The following is a 14122-nucleotide window of genomic DNA, read 5'->3' on the forward strand; positions in this document are numbered from 1 at the left end:
ACAAATAGAGATTCACATACATATATCATGATGACTACTATGAGATTTAATCAGGGCATTGATACGTCCAAAACGTATCTACTTTCCCGAACATTTTTGCTATTGTTTTGCCTCTAATTTGTGTATTATTGGATACAACTAACACGGACTAACGCTGTTTTCAGCAGAATTGCTCTGGTGTCTCGTTTTTGTGCAGAAATCCAACTTTCAGGAAAATCTTCGGAATTTATGCGAAAGGTCCTATTTTCCCAGAATATTGACGGAGCCAGAAGGGCAAGCCAGGTGGGGGCCCGAGGCCCCCACACACTAGGCCGGCGCGGCCCAGGAGGGGGCACGCCGCCCTATTGTGTGGCCGCCTCGGCTGGCCCCCGACGCCCTCCTTTGGACTACTTAACGCCGTCGACCTAAAAACGCACGGGGGGAAGTCGAAGTTAGCAGAAACCATCCAGTACGCCTGTTGCGGTCAGAAACCCACCGGCGGGCAGCGACTGGCAGCACCGTAGAGCCGGGAACAACTAGGGCTGCGGCTGGCCCTAGTCCCTCAGAGCGACGGCCCGCAAAGCCTTCTGGTCACACGTCCGATGCTGTCGCAAGGGCGTGCCACCTGACCTATACCTGGTCAGGAAGGTGTTGGATGATGCCTCGCTTAGTTTATTGCATGGCATACACGTAAATGTTAAATACGAGCCTCGATCGGCTCTCAGGTTATCCTGTGAATCGGCTCAAAGAGCCGATCCACCCATGATTCGTACAAGGTGTCCGAATGTATGGTGGTCCTGCTTGATCAAGATAAAGCTAATGCGATCTACGACGATTTAGGGTTTTCACCGCATAATCGGATCATCCTACTCACGATTGGGCCTCGCGCTCGCGTACGGTGATCGTAAGCCGATCCTAGACAGGGCCTAAAAACCAACACGAGGTTGATCCCCGGAACATCCTGTCTAGGGCTAGCAAACTACACCCTACACGCCGCTGGATCCTCCAACCCTTTGTAAGGCCTAACTATTGCGGATATTAAACTAATCCTTGAAGAACAAGGAGCAACCGTAACAGATCGGATCTACTAAACGATGATCAAGCGGGGTGCCGCCCCTACACCTAAGATAGGTGTAAGGGCGGCTAGATGTATAAGGGTTGCACTACGACAGCATATGATACGAAGAACAATGCTAACCCTAACACATCTAAGATAACTACGTTGCTCGCCATCAAAAAGGCTTCAGAGACGAGCAACGCATGAACAACGTAGACAAGCTTATGCTGCCTAGATCGCAAGATGCGATCTAGGCAGCATGGTGCTTACCAGGAGAAACCCTCGAGACGAAGGAGTTGGCGATGCGCCGAGATTGATTGTGTTGAACGTTGGTTGTTGTTTATTCCATAAACCCTAGATACATATTTATAGTCCAAGGGACTTTCTAATTCAGGCGTGCACCTAACCGTGCACGGGTCAAATTCTATCTTCTAATCTAAGATACGACCTACTATATTACAGATACACGGGCATGCTAGCCCAAACTTCGCATATAAGGCCGATTCACGTATTTCTTCCGTATATAATTTTTAAGCCCATCTTGATCACGGCCCACCTCTGACCTGGTCAAATTCCGGTTTTGGAATTGATAATTCCAAAAATCACTCTGTTTTTCTTCGTCGGGTCATGTCATGGCAGAGCAGAACCGTCGCAGCATTCCTCATTATGATGCCCTGTCTTCTCAACTACTCCGCGTGATTTGTCCGCTGTTTTTGGGCACCGCCTCATCGGAAACTGCTGTGGCATTGAATTTCTACTATAGCCCCTTTATTTAAACGCCCTGAGCAGTTTGCCACTTCATCCCTTTGCCCTGTTCTGGCCATCGGCACCCAAAAAACCCCCAATCTCCCAGAGCCATGTCTTCCTCTTCTTCCTCCTCCACCTCATCGGTCTTCTCTGACTCTTCCTCATCTCGCGAGCCGACACCGGAGTGGGGCTCGTTGGCGGCGCACGACATTCTCGCCCCGACGACGTGGGACAAAGAAGAACATGATTCCTCCATCTGGTCTGAGGATGACAAATCCCTGACCGATGGAGAGGGCGACCTTCAATTCCTTGTCGACGGGGAAGAGGAGGCGGAGAGCGAGGACGACCACTTCTCTTGGGACGATTTCACCTCCTCCGAGGAAGAAGCGGAGGAGGACGACGATGACTCCCTTGAAGGTTACCCACCAGCAAAGCGCCTCCGCACCTGGTGGGACGACGACAGCGATGACGATGATGATGAAGATGAGGCTCCCGTAGAAGGCTACGGAAGCTCCAATGAGGAGCCTATCAGCAGCTGCGCCGGAGGCAGCGACGACGAGAGCAGCAAGGGCCCCTAGATTAGGGATCAGTAGTAGTAGTTGGCTTTTGCCCTCTTCTTCCCTGAGCAATCGGCTCTTTCTTTGTAAGAAATCCCTCTATTAATTAAGAAAATATTCCTCGATTAATTTCGCTTCCTTGTCGATTTTGCCGATCGTCGAAAGGAGTCGCTGTACAAAGAGCCGATAGCCGGACATCGGCTCGCATTGCGATCTGAGGCCAAGCTGTTGCCTAACCGCGCGGTCCAACATGTCTTACTAGGCTTAATCCTCGTCCAAACCATCAGCCTGAACTCCTCATCAATCTCACATTATGACCTCTGGTCTGAACCGATTCCGTTAACTTGCTAATTTGAGCTTATTCCTCTAGAGTCGATATCAGTGTATCGACTTTGTTATTCTGAAGTCGATGCCTGTGAAGTCGATGCCTGTGCATCGGCTGTATTTTCATACTGTTATCTCCGTATGTTTTCTCAAGTCGATGTCTCCGCATCGGCTGTGATTTTTTTTTACTGGCCGATTTAAAATCGGCCTCCATACCTTACTGCCCATCATCCCACATGCTTGGGAAATACTTTTTGAGGTGTTGACCATTGACGGCTACTGGGAACTTCTGTCCGTCCAACTCTTCCAACATGTATGCATTACCCTTCAAGGTCTGGACGACTTTGTACGGACCGTGCCAATTAGGAGACCACTTGCCATATGCCTTGTCCCTGGTTCCTAACGGCAACACAGCTTCCCATACTAGATCACCAACTTGAAACTCCTTTGGTCTAACCTTCTTATTGTAGGCACGAGCTACCCTGGCTTTGTTCTCCTTAATCTTCTCCAACGACCAAAGTCTAAGTTCTGTTGCGTCCTCAATAGTGTCACTCATCAAAGCTGCATATTCTTCCGCTGTCAGATCATTCTGAAACGTGACATGTCTTGATCCAGCCGTAATTTCCCAAGGTAATACAGCTTCCTGTCCATAGACAAGCTGGTACGGCGAAGTCTTTATAGCTCCATGGCACGACATGCGGTAGGCCCATAATGCTTCTGATAACTTCTCATGCCAATCCCTAGGGTTCCCGTCAATCTTTCTCTTGATCAGCTTGATTAAGCTCGATTGGACGCTTCAGCTTGCCCATTAGCTCGAGCATAGTACGAAGATGATCGGATCAGTTTAATCCCCATGTCATCGCAGAATTTCCTGAATTCTTTAGAAACAAAGACCGAACCTCCATCGGTCGTGATAGTTTGGGGAATCCTGAACCTATGAATCACGTGTTCTTTCACAAACTTGATCACATCTTCTGATTTCACCTTCTTCATAGAGACGGCTTCCACCCACTTGGTGAAGTAATCTGTGATGGCCAAAATCCATTCATGTTTTTTACTCGACGCCGGATGGATTTTGCCGATCATGTCCATGCCCCACCCCCGGAACGGCCAAGGCTTGATGATAGGGTTCATCGCTGATGCTCGGTACCATCCGAATCTTCCCGAACATCCGGCATGCTTGGCACCCCTTGTAGTAATTGAAGCAATCTTCAAGCATGGTGGGCCAATAAAACCCCGAGCGCCTCGATTAGCCACTTCATCTTGTGAGCCGACTCGATGAGTTCCACGAGCGCCTTCATGCACCTCATGTAAGAGCCGATTAGACTCAGTTGATCCCAGGCACTTGAGTAGTAACCCTTCCAACGTCCTGTAGAACATATCGTCTCCTATGAGGACATACTTCATGGCTTTGTATCTTATTCGTTTAGGTGCCCCCCGAGCCGAATCTTTTAAGTAATTGAAGATTTCGGCTCTCCAATCATCCTGTTCTAGGAATTGCACTCGAACTTCCGACCCTTCGGGTATATCTATGTAGCTCGACGCCATTTGTGCGAGATTGTTGGCCTCGGTGTTTTGGGATCTTGGGACCCAATTAAAGTTGATGTACCGAAACTGTGTCATCAACTCACGGCATTCCATCCAATATGGGAAAAGCGATTCACTCTCGCACTTATATTCATCCGTGAGCTGGTTAATCACCAACTTGGAGTCTCCAAAAAGCTCTCATCGCCTCGCCCCGGCTTCCGGTAGCAACTCCATCCCCTTACGTACCGCCTCATATTACGCTACGTTGTTGGTGCAAGGGGTAGATAACCCGATGGAGAAGGAGTACTCTGCCCCCAAGGCGACACGAGCGGAATGCCGATGCCACAACCATCGTCGCAAGCCGATCCATCGAAGAACATAGCCCATGCACGTATAGATAGTGCTGCTATATTGGTACTGATTCGCTCAGCTATGAGATCGGCCAACGCTTGCCCTTTGACTGCTTTCGCAGGTTGATACCGGAGATCGAACTCTGACAACGCAAACATCCACTTGCCCAGTCGGCCTTTCAACACAGGGGCCGACAGCATGTGCTTGACAACGTCTGACTTGCATATGACGAAGATTTCTGCCCTCAAAAGGATGTGATGCAGCTTGGTGCAGGTAAAGAACAGGCAGAGGCACAGTTTCTCGACCTCAGGATACCTTGTTTCCGCGTCCAACATCCTTCTGCTGAGGTAGAAAACGACCATTTCAACGCCCTCGTAGAGTTGCACCACTACCGAGGCGATGGACGTGTCAGCTACTGACAAGTAGATGTAGAACGGCCTGTCTTGCTGGGGCGGAACTAGCACGGGCGGCGTCGTCGGATACCGTTTAATTTCATCAAACGCCTGCTCGCTGTTCTGCCCCCGATGAAATTCGTCATCGGGTTTAGTCTTCACCAACGCCATGAACGGCTCGATCCGTCCCGACGAGTTAGAGATGAATCGGCGGACGAAGTTGATCTTGCCGATAAGACGTTGGAGTTCCTTCTTCGTGGTGGGCGGCTGCATGGTACGCACTCGCCTCCCGACTTTTCGAGCCGATCTCAATTCCTCGTTCATGAACCAAAAATCCTAGGAACTGACCAGCCGTCACACCAAAGGCACACTTCTTTGGGTTCATCCTCAGTCCGAACTTCCGAGTTCGGTCTAGGACGCGTCGCAAATCTCCCAAGTGTCTCTCCGTAGAGACAGACTTGACTACCACGTCATCGATGTAGATTTCCACCAACTTGCTGATCAGATCGTGAAATATATAATTCATGGCTCTTTGATACGTTGCGCCAGCATTCTTCAACCCAAAGGTCATGACCACATATTCAAACAAGCCTACTGCCCCTGGTACTCGAATGCGGTCTTGTGTATATCTTCCGGAGCCATGAAGATCCGGTTATAGCCGGCGTTGCCATCCATGAAGCTTAACACCTTGTGGCCAGCAGTCTGCATTGATCAATGTTTCTGCCACGGGCATCGGATACTCATCTTTTGGAGTGGCTCGTTAAGATCTCGGAAATCGATGGCCACACGCCACCGGCCATCCTTCTTTTCTACGAGAACGATACTGGAGATCCATTCAAGCATACCCGCATGGCCCGATGAACCCGGCGGCCAACATTTTCTCGATTTCTTTCTTGACTTCTTCCGGAATTTCGGCCCTCATCCGACGTGCTCGTTGCTTGGAACGGCCGAAATCCTTTCTTAAGGGGAGCCGATGTTCAATGATGCTCCTGTCTAACCCAGGCATCTCTGTGTAGTCCCATGCAAAGCAATCTGGGTATTCTTTCAATAGAGCAATCATTTGACTCCTGAGCTGTGGATCTAACTTCTTGCTGATAAAAGTTGGTCGCGGCTTATCCCCGGGGCCGATGTCGACTTCCTCTAGCTCGTCAGCCGAGGTGAACCCATACCCTAGCTTTCCGTCACCTGTGAGGTCGACGCCAAACACTGGGAGAGCCGGTCCGAAACCCACCGCCGGTGGTGCGGATAATACGGTCCGATCGCTGGAATCGGCCTCCATCTTGATCATCACCAGGATCTTGTGGCAGTGTCGGGGCCGATCGCGTGGACCAGCTCCCTCTTTATCCTTGCTATGAGAGCAGCTGCCCTCGTCACTACCCTTACCAGGGCGGTACCCAAGTTCTACCATGTTGATGTTGAACAAGTGTCCTGGCTGGCACCTCCCAGGGCACATATCTTCCGCCATGCCGACGGCGTATGCCGGTGAACTCGGCACTTCCGGTGCTGCCAATGCGAACGACAGCGGTGGACGGGACTGGAATGGTATTTCCCCTTTGTAAGTCCCCAGAGCCGGTCCCGACGGAGAATACTGATGGCTCATGATTTCCTGGATCACGCGCAGAGCGACACGCTCCAAAGTGTTCACCGAGGCTCTCGGAGTGGCGGTGCAGCGAATGAGCCACCATGAAGTTGATCTCCCGACGCAGCGACCCGGTGCGTTCTTCCGACGGGGCGGACAGGTCCACTCCATCGAGTGCGCCTTCAGGTGAGAACCCCTTCCACCCGACGCCGTGGGAGCGGGTTCCGTGGAAAGAGCCGATGAGGTCGGCTTCGAGGACCGCCTTGATTTCGTCATGCTTCTTCTTGAGCCCGTCGGGCGGATCCTCGTACTTGACCGGAGTGCTTTCCGCCATCTCGGATGTAGATGGCGATGCGGTGGATGTCGAAGATTGTCCCACCGGGCGTGCCGGAATGTGTTGCGGTCGAAACCCACCGGCGGGCAGCGACCGGCAACACCGTAGAGCCGGGAACAACTAGGGCTGCGGCCGGCCCCGGTCCCTCGGAGCGACGGCCCGCAAAGCCTTCCGGTCACACGTCCGATGCTTGTCGCAAGGGCGTGCCACCCGACCTATACCCGGTCGGGAAGGTGTTGGATGATGCCTCGCTTAGTTTCCTGCATGGCATACACGTAAACGTTAAATACGAGCCTCGATCGGCTCTCGGGTTATCTCGTGAATCGGCTCAAAGAGCCGATCCACCCATGATTCGTACAAGGTGTCCGAATGTATGGTGGTCCTACTTGATCAAGATAAAGCTAATGCGATCTACGACGATTTAGGGTTTTCACCGCATAATCGGATCATCCTACTCACGATTGGGCCTCGCGCTCGCGTACGGTGATCGTAAGCCGATCCTAGACAGGGCCTAAAAACCAACACGAGGTTGATCCCCGGAACATCCTGTCTAGGGCTAGCAAACTACACCCTACACGCCGCTGGATCCTCCAACCCTTTGTAGGGCCTAACTATTGCGGATATTAAACTAATCCTTGAAGAACAAGGAGCAACCGTAACGGATCGGATCTACTAAACGATGATCAAGCGGGGTGCCGCCCCTACACCTAAGATAGGTGTAAGGGCGGCTAGATGTATAAGGGTTGCACTACGACAAGCATATGATACGAAGAACAATGCTAACCCTAACACATCTAAGATAACTACGTTGCTCGCCATCAAAAAGGCTTCAGCACGAGCAACGCATGAACAACGTAGACAAGCTTATGCTGCCTAGACCGCAAGATGCGATCTAGGCAGCATGGTGCTTACCAGGAGAAACCCTCGAGACGAAGGAGTTGGCGATGCGCCGAGATTGATTGTGTTGAACGTTGGTTGTTGTTTATTCCATAAACCCTAGATACATATTTATAGTCCAAGGGACTTTCTAATTCAGGCGTGCACCTAACCGTGCACGGGTCAAATTCTATCTTCTAATCTAAGATACGACCTACTATATTACAGATACACGGGCATGCTAGCCCAAACTTCGCATATAAGGCCGATTCACGTATTTCTTCCGTATATAATTTTTAAGCCCATCTTGATCACGGCCCACCTCTGACCTGGTCAAATTCCGGTGATAACAACGCCGCCACCATCGCGAAACTCCGTCTCGGGACCAGAAACTCCGTTCTGGCACCTCGCCGGGACGGGGAATTGGAGGAGATCACCGCCATCATCATCACCGACGCCTCTCCATCGACCAGCCATGTTTCCCCCATCCATGTGTGAGTAATTCCCCCGCTGTAGGCTGAAGGGGATGGTAGGGATTGGATGAGATTGGTCATGTAATAGTCATAAGATTGTTAGGGCATGGTGCCTAGTATCCGTAGATGTTACTTTTATGATATTGTTGCAACTTGTTATGCTTAATGCTTGTCACTAGGGCCCGAGTGCCATGATCTCAGATCTGAACATGTTATTGATTCATGAAGATATTCGTTGTTTATGATCTTACCCGCAAGTTGTATACACATGTCGTTGTCCGGAACCCGAGGCCCCAAAGTGACGAAATTGGGACAACCGGAGGGGAAGGCGGTGATGTGAGGATCACATGTGTTCACGGAGTGTTAATGCTTTGCTCCGGTACTCTATTAAAAGGAGTACCTTAATATCCAGATAGTTTCCCTAGAGGCCCGGCTGCCACCGGCTGGTAGGACAAAAGATGTTGTGCAAGTTTCTCATTGCGAGCACGTACGACTAAATATGGAACACATGCCTATTGATTGATTAGTACTTGGATACCGTTTTATTATTATCTGCAAATGCCCTGCTTTGATTGTTACAATAGTTTCTCTCATCCATGCAACGCCCGTTCATCCATCCCTGTGCCTACAATATTTTAATCCTGCTGTTTACTATAATCACTACTGTTGTCTTTGTTACTCTGCTGCTATTATTTCACTACTGCTACTGCTATAAAACTGTTACTACTAATAAACTCTTGCGAGCAAGTCTGTTTACAGGTGCAGCTGAATTGACAACTCCACTGTTAAGGCTTTCAAGTATTCTTTGTCTCCCCTTGTGTCGAATCAATAAATTTGGGTTTTACTTCCCGCGAAGACTGTTGCGATCCCCTATACTTGTGGGTCATCAAGACTATTTTCACGGCGCCGTTGCCGGGGAGCATAGCTTTATTTGGAAGTTCACTTGGATTGATATTGTTCGCTGCAAATTCTCCATCATGGGTAAACCTCGCGATACTAAGGTCGCCATATTACCATCCACTACAAGAAAAGGTACAACTTTGAGTACCTCTGCTGCTCTTGATTCACCATCTGTGATAAGTAAACTTGTTTCACCACCACAAGCTTCAAATGCTGGTACTTCTGCTGAATCTGAAAATTCCTCTTATAATTTTGATGATGCTTCTGCTGTGCTTGATAATGATGGTTCGTTAGGATCTTTTCTAGATGCTACAATTGCTAGGTCTAGACAAATTGAAAATACTGAAACTCCTAATGAAAATGCTGCTACACCTGTTAATTCACCTGAGTCTGTTGAATGCTCTAGTGATGATCTTGATGAAGATTATGTGGAACTTGATGATGATTTTATTGAAAAGTGCAATGCTACTACTGATGCAAGAAAAATTAAAAAGTTGCTTGCGTAACATACTCGTTAGATATAAACTGTCTCCTGATCCTAAATTTGCCACATCTCCTATAAACATTAAGGATAAGGATTATGATTTTTCTCTTGATCTATCTGATATAGCTATTGTTGAGAAAACACCCTTTTGTGGTACTGAAAAAGAAAGTGCTGTTGAACGCATGATTGAGCTATCTACTCTGAGTAGCTTGTTTTCTGATGATGTTAAGAAGCGTACTTACTTCGTTGCTAAAATCTTTCCATTCTCATTAAAGGATGATGCTAAAACTTGGTATAATAGTTTGCCACCTGATTCTATTAATAGTCCAAAAGAATTGCTTGATGTTTTCTTCCGGAAATACTTTCCTACTAGTGCTCAACATATTGCTTTGCAGAGAATTTATAATTTTGATCGGGAAGATGGAGAGAAATTGCCCGAGGCTTGGGCGAGATTTTGCTCTCTTATTAGAGCTCGGCTCTGAACATGATTTGGAAAATCATGATTTACTTGATATATTCTATAGTGGACTAACCATTGAGTCTAGGGCATACCTGGATAGTTGTGCTTGGTTGTGTTTTCGGGAAAAGAACTCCAGACGACGCTGAAGAATTATTGGCTAAAATAGGCCGGAATCATGATGATTGGACTACACCTGAACCAACCCCGACACCAATACTGAAGAAGAGGGGTATGATTAAATTAAATGATGAAGATATGAGGGAATCTAAGAAGTCTCTTAAGGAGAAGGGTATTAAACCTGAAGATGTGAAGAATTTACCTCCTATAGAAGATTTATGTAAGATAACTCCCCCTCCATCCATGATTGAGGTACACTCTCTTCAACGCTTTACTAGGGAAGATATTCCGTATTCAAAACCTCCTGCACAATGCTTAGATGAGTTTGATAATTATATTGTTAAGCAAAATAATTTTAATATGAGAATAGAGAATCATTTAATGGAAAATTCTCGAGCTATTAGTGAATTGCATGATATTGTGGAGAGAACCTCCAATGATGTTAAGATGCTTGTTAAACATTTTCATATGGTTCAAACTCAAATTGATCAACTCACTAAAGTGCAAAATGACTTGTTGGAAAATAATTCTAAAGAAAAACATGCTTATGAAGTAACAACTAGAGGTGGTGTTTCTACCCAGGATCCTCTATATCCTGAGGGACATCCCAAAAGAGTTGAACAAGATTCTCAATGAACTAAAACTAGTGCTCCATCTAAGAAAAAGAAAAAGAAACATAAGAATGTTGTAGAATCCTCTGAACCTGTTAATGATCCTAATAGTATTTCTATTTCTGATGCTGAAACTGAAAGTGGTAATGAACATGATAAAGATAATGATAAGAATGATACTCCTGATAAAGAAGAGGTTGAAGAAGAACCTGAAAAGCATGTTAAGAATAAAAAGTATACTAAAGAAGATTTTATTGCTGAGAAACATGGTAATGAAAGAGAACCTTGGGTTCAAAAGCAAATGCCTTTTCCTGCTAAGAAACTAAATCAAAGGAAGAAGAACATTATAATAAATTTTGTGATTGGATGAAACCTTTATTCTTGCAAATCCCTTTGACTGATGCTATTAAATTGCCTCCTTATTCAAAGTATATGAAAGATATTGTCTCTAACAAAAGGAAAATTCCTAATGAGGAGATTTCCACTATGCTTGCTAATTACTCTTTCAATGGTAAGGTTCCAAAGAAGCTTGGCGACCCAGGTATTCCAACTATTCCTTGTTCAATTAAAAATAATTATGTTAGAACTGCTCTGTGTGATTTGGGAGCGGGTGTTAGTGTGATGCCTTTTTCTCTTTATAAGAGACTTTATTTAGATAAGTTGATACCGATCTGCTATATCTTTGCAAATGGCTGATAAATCTACCGCTATTCCTGTTGGTGTATGTGAGGATGTTCCTGTTCAAGTTACTCGAAACTGCTTGATATTAACTGATTTTGTTGTGTTGGAAATGCCTGAAGATGATAATATGTCCATTATTCTTGGGAGACCCTTTCTTAATACTGCAGGGTCTGTTATTGATTGCAACAAAGGAAAAGTCACTTTTAATGTTGATGACAAGGAACATACTGTCTATTTCCCCAAGAAGACTGATAAAATATTTGGAGTTAATACAATTTCCAATTCAAGAACTGTCCAAGTGGGAGTTATTGATTGTCCTATATATGATCCTAAAGAAGGATATCAAACTATTATGATTGGATCCGCATCAATACAATATAAGGTAATATGATTGATTTGAGGTTTATTTCTTCTTATGACATGTAAAATTATTTGGTGGCAAGACTTGATCAACCTTGTTAACAAATACATTTTATATGCATAGAAGAGCTAAACAACATTTCTTTCTTCCTCCACTTGATCTACTTGCTGTAGCACTTTTGTTTTGCAAAGTTCTTTAGTTAATTAGAGATTTCAAAATCTTTTTCTGCCCAGTAATAATAAATTTAACACCCAGAAATGTGCATTTTTCAAAGTTTTCAAAAATTCGCAAAAATTACACCATTGGTCCTATTTTTCGACGAGGCACCTGGGAACACCTGGGGATGACCAGTGGGGCACCCCAGGGTGGCACCCCACGAGCCGGCGCGGCCAGCAAGGGGGCGCACCACCCCGGCGTGTGGGCCCCTCCTTGCCCCACTTCATCATCTCTTCCTCCCACTCTCTTCTCTCTCCCGAAAAAACTCGCACCGAGTTCCTGTCACTCGCGTTTTTGCTCAAGAGCTCCAGATTTCTCGATCTCTTTGCTCAGCCCAGATTTCTGTCTGAAATTTGGCACATCTGCTCTCCGGTATGTGACTCCTCCGATTATCCAAGTAGAATTTTGTTTGGTTGAGTATATCTTGAATATTTTGCTGCTGTAGATAACATGTTTAGTGAGCTTGCATGCTTGTTCTAAGTTGTAAGAATTAGTTTTGATGCATGTTTAGTACTCTAGCAAGTTCCTATGGTAGTTTCCCTCAATTATATGTCACCAAATCAAATTTTATATTGTTTGTTGAAAATTTCAGAGAATGGAGTGGAATAGTCATCAACTAAATCAACAAGAATTGGAGGTGCAACAAGTCATGAGAGTTAACCGCGAGGAGGGAGTATACCCCTCTTACTACCCGTGCACGAGATTTTATGAGAAGTGCAGGAATCTTGCGAGATGTTCAGGATCTAATCTTCCGTGCAGGATTGCATGATTTTGTTGTTGGTGAACCATGCCAATATGCAAAATTGACTATGTCTGTAGTGCAGGATTTTGCATTCAATTGGTCTCAATCTAACCCCATGGTTCGGTACAAAATTTATAATAAAACTGTCAACTTGCCTTTCAATGATTTATGTGCAGCCATTAGAGTGCCGCAATGGGGATCGTGCGAGAAGATGAGGGGATCGCCGCAAGAGCTCTTGAATCTCTACAAAATGATTTGTCATGGAAGAAGCTTCTTAGAGGATGGTGGTAAAATTAGTAGTATTCAATTCCCAGCTATTCGTTACTTTGCTTATTTCATCACCAAGTGTGTTCTTGCTAGAAAGAATTCAAGTAAGTTATCTATCCAAGATTTAGCTTTCCTAGCTGCTGCATTACAAGGTGATAAGTCTTATAACTTGGGAGCTTTGATAGCCTATAGACTTGCTACTAACCGTGAGAGGGGAGGAATTTGCGGAGGTCTCATCGCCTCTCGTTTATTAGCTATGCATGGTGTAGAACCTCACCATCTTGATATTCAGCTTTCCGTAGAAAAACTTGATATAGTCTCCATGATTGAACATGAATTTGTTTCTGATTCGTCTAACTTGAGTAACCTGTTTTACAAGATAACATTTTATAAGAAAACTTGGAGAACAACTAAGAAAACTGAAAAACTAGTAGGATTGCCTTCACATGTTCTGTTTAACTTTGATTCCAGGAAGAATTGGTCAGTCACAGAAGGTGAACTGAATGCATACTTGGAGGGAGATGGTCACCAGGCAAGAGGCGGCACGGAGGAGGCCGAGGAACACCTCGACTCGTCATCCGATGCAGCGAGCTCCTCGCATCAACATTACGGTTATACGGAGCCTCCGCGTTATTCTTCTGCACAAGAACCTTATTATGATCACGCCATGTACGATTCGCCGGCGTGGAACCCTGACCCTCACTGGGGTTGATCTCCGCTTAGGAAAAAGCCTAAGCTAGGGGGGAGGTATACCGGCATCACTCATTCTTTGCATATTATGGTTGCTGGATACTTGTATATACTTGCTTAGTTTCTTTGAGTGGTTTTCTAATGAGAGGAAGATGATATTTGGGGAAGTGCTGCCAGAAAACAGATTCTGGGCTGTTACTAAAAACATTCGTATGCGCAGCCAGAACGTTATTTTGAGTTGCAAATTTTTGTGCATGTTCCCCAGGTTGTTATATAACTTTCATTAGATGAACACTTTTCGAACTGAGCAACGGAAGATTTTTGTAAAAATCGATTTCTGTACTGCTGTCAGGTTTTGGCAGATTTCTGCTATCCTGCTTTTCTGTGTTTCTTCTAG

Source organism: Lolium rigidum, chromosome 5 (genome assembly GCF_022539505.1).
Source record: "Lolium rigidum isolate FL_2022 chromosome 5, APGP_CSIRO_Lrig_0.1, whole genome shotgun sequence".
Classification (NCBI taxonomy): domain Eukaryota; kingdom Viridiplantae; phylum Streptophyta; class Magnoliopsida; order Poales; family Poaceae; genus Lolium; species Lolium rigidum.